The sequence below is a fragment of the Carlito syrichta genome, unplaced genomic scaffold (genome assembly GCF_000164805.1).
Source record: "Carlito syrichta isolate Samal-C Ts95f unplaced genomic scaffold, Tarsius_syrichta-2.0.1 Scaffold303349, whole genome shotgun sequence".
Classification (NCBI taxonomy): domain Eukaryota; kingdom Metazoa; phylum Chordata; class Mammalia; order Primates; family Tarsiidae; genus Carlito; species Carlito syrichta.
The window spans coordinates 207,932-211,827 of record NW_007247445.1 but is presented as its reverse complement, the minus strand read 5'-3'; positions in this window follow the sequence as shown (position 1 = coordinate 211,827).

The following is a 3,896-nucleotide window of genomic DNA, read 5'->3' as shown; positions in this document are numbered from 1 at the left end:
GCCTGTAATTCCGGCTACTCGGAAGGCTGAGGCGGAAGGATCGTTGGAGCCCAGCAGGTTGAGGCTGCGGTGACTGGGAGCGGCCACTGCACTCCAGACTGGGTAACAGAGTGAGACTCCAACTCAAAAAAAATAAATAAATAAAAAAAGAAGGGGACAGGTAAGCACAGGTACTGACATCAGGTAATGATCAGTAGGCAAATGGGTGGGTCAGTCACATGATCGCTTCCATGGTGACGGGGTCTATGTCAAGAAGGTCATGAAGGGCTGATTAGATTAACTTGTTTACAACACAAGCTGGGGAAGGGGTTGTAAAGCAAGTATAAATAGCTCCCTCTGAGAAACCAGTTCTGTCCTTGACTCCTGATTAGAGGGTAAATTAAAGTGAACTTCTAGAAAAATGTGACAAAGTTAAGCAATGTTAAAATGCCTGCACACTGAGTATATTGACTCCATCTTATATTCTTTCAGGAACCAAAGGTACAACAAAACAGCTGGTGGTGTGCTGTTGTTCTTGAGTTCTAAATGTTTTCTAGACATAATTCGTTATTCTTGCTAAGATTAGCCACCCAGAGTATAATTAGTCAAGGGCATGGGGAAGCTGAGCCATGGTTATATCAGGTGAAATTGAGCCAAGTTTCTGTTAGATTGTTTTAGGATGATTACAGTAACTCCATTTTGATTCTGCCCTTTCATATAGTAACTCCATTTTTATTCTATCCTTTCAGAATGCAGACTAGGGTAGACACAGAGAAGTAGCCTGTTACACAGAGTTTAAATTTCCTCTTTTAAATTTCCTCACTTGACCTCCCCCCTTCCTCAGACCCACCAAACTTCTCTGACACAGAAATAACACCAAACTTTTGGGGAAGGCAGGTAGTGAAGAGTACCAAAACGGGTTCATTGTTTATGCCTGAAATTCCTTTTTAGCAGGGAAATGTTAATCCAAACTAGACTCTAAACTGAAGGAACTGTGAACAATAATGTAATAAGTGCATGTTTCATGTAATATAATTTTTAAGTATCACAGAATAAGGCAATCGTGGGGTAAGTGTACAGACATTGCCTTTTCCCTATATCTAGCTTCTTTCTGCTCCTCCCCCAGGGAGTAGCCCTTGATCAAGGCTGTTCTCTGAGGGATATGCATATTCCCTGAAACAGGTCACAGAGTTAACAGTGAAGGGTTGCAGGTAACCAAGAAACCTACAGACAATGTAGTCATCGCTCTTAGTCAAGGTGACTATAAACACCTGTATAGGAATTTGAAACTTAACTTGCTTAATTATAAAACTGCTTGCTGTACTGTCCCCAAGTTTCAGATTTTTTTCATCATTACTGACCCACTGCCATTGGTGACCTTCCTCTAAGTGTAATAAAGCAATGTCTCTCTCTTCCAGGGGACTTCTTTGGAATAGGTAAACATTTTGTGTAAGCCCTCTCAGATTTGGGCCTACTGTGTTACAATTGGCATATATAGCAAGATATTACAGAGAAGCCCCTGTTGTAGTGACCATGGGATAGGCAGAGGAATGAGGGAACATCTGCTGGGGGCAATCCCAAGGTGGACCACTGGTACTATGTGTTCCAACAATGACAGGTTGGTAAATAGATGGGGGCTATAGCATGAGCATGGGCACAATGAAAATGCCAACCAGACTGCTGGAATTATTGAAAGCTGTTGATGAGAAGGGACAATTACAAAAGAGGTAAAAACAGTTGTGCAGCTGCGGCATAGTCCCTGCTTTATGCTCTCTGAGTGACTACTGAATAGGAGGAAGCCACTAGGAATGGGGTGCAGAGATTACAGGAGAAGTTAAAATAGGAAGAGACAGTTAATCAGGCAGAAAACAGAGACGTGTCAAGCCATTGGCTAGAGCAAACTAGTAATCAGTTATGTGATTTGGCATGCTGCCTTGTGAAAGTGAAAGGAAAAGGGTTGCCTATGGCACTCTTCTGCACTGTGGTAGCCCACAGTGAATGGGACCCACAGAAGTGGGATCACATGGAGAATCAGACTCCTCAGAAGAGGAGGATGAAATAGAGGTGACAGAGGAGGTAGAAGAGTCCCCAGAGATGAGGGCTTGCCCAGTGATTATTCAGAAAATTATAACACAATAATAGCAGCTAGAGGGCTATGATCCAGGGCACCTACCACCCCCCCGTGGTATATGCACATGAGAATGCACCCATATACTTAAGGAGAACCGGTAGAACTGACATGAAAATTTGGGCAGAAGGGAAGGGAAAGCCTGGCAGACTGGTTGTGGGAACCGGAGCTGATGGCATAGTATTATTGGGAGAAGAGTTGGTGAAGATGGCTTCAGTTACCAATCATTCCTTCCTGAGGCAGTTTATTTATGGGGTGGAATGGCATGATGAGAACACCTCATTCCTAACATGGCTCATGTCAGGGAGTAGAGCCACTTGGCTAAATGAGGGGACATTCCATTCTCCCTTCCCTGGTGTAACACCATGGAGGGGATACAGGATTAACACCATGGAGGGGATACAGGATTATGCCTGGGAATTGTGGATGTGTCATGCCATATATGAAGATCCCTTTGAAGGACCAGTTGCAGTACCCTTTATAGATGGAAAGAAAGATAAAGTGCTGCAGTCAGTCTCACTCTCCTCTTATGGAACTCTGATATCTGTGCTATCTCCACCAGCAGATGGACAATATGGGGGACTGTGCAGGCAATAGCAGACCTGGAAGAAACAGATTTAATTAGGCAGAAATAGGGAGTTCAAAAGGTGAAAGGGAACCCAAAGGGGAAAAAGGGGCAGAAGGTCCCATAAAGGAAACCCCAAAGCAAATGTGAAAAGACTTAATTAAGGCAGGAGCAGATCCAAATAAGATAGATAAGCAACCCATGGTGATATTGATAGGATGGTGAAAGCAACTTCCCAAAGAAAAGTGTTACCAACCTATCTTAGAATGGGGGGCTGAGGTCCAGGTACTAGAGTGGACCCCCAGTAGCAAGGAGGTCCTCCCTTGAGTCTATAAGATGTAATGAAAGAGGAACATATAGAATGGTTGCTTGCCCCTTGAGTTGAGTCCAGTGCTTCCCCAGAGGATGACAACCTTCTGTCTTGGTCCTGGCCCTGGTCTCAGGCCTAGGGGGTGACCAAGACACAGAGGATATGTGAGCCTCCTCCATAGATCGGAGGACACATTGAGTTTGCTATATACTGGACACCAAAGAATATACAAAGAGTAATAGTGGAGAAGCGACAAGATGGCGACGGTGCAACCTGGTCTGTGAAACCTTCTGCAAAGGAGAACTGCGGTAGGTCTCTGACTCTCGCCCCAGGGGCTGCGGACCCCAACATTGCAGCCTGCTCTTCATACGGAGCTTGGCTGTTGCCACTGCTGGGGCATCGCAGAAAACTTGACAGTCACTGCAGCACAAACGGTGCCACCGCCGCCACCGCCCTCCCCCACTGCCACCGCTGCTGCTGCCACAGCCTCAGCACATCGCACCACCTGGGCCAGAGGCAATCCACTTCAGTCCTTGAAGCCCCTTCAGGGAAGATCTGCTGGGATCGCTGCCACCTCTCCTGCGACCAAAACGTCCTGCACGCTGTAAGTCTCCTGGCGTCTGCCCTGAGGCAGGCAGCCATCTTCAGCCTCTTTCCTTCCTGTCCCGCCCCATCCCCTCTGGGGCGAGCAGCTGAGATAGCACCACCTGCTGTCGATTCAAGGTAACAACACCAAAATGGGAGAAACAAGCTTGAAACAGTTATAGGCCAGAGTGGTGAACAGAGGGTGATCTGAACTGTCCTTCACAGCAGACCAGGGGCAACTGACCCTAACTGCAACTAATTTGCCAGCTTGAAAAGAAAACTAGAAATCAGAACTGAAAGGACATTGGACTTAAACGAAATGTCTCAGA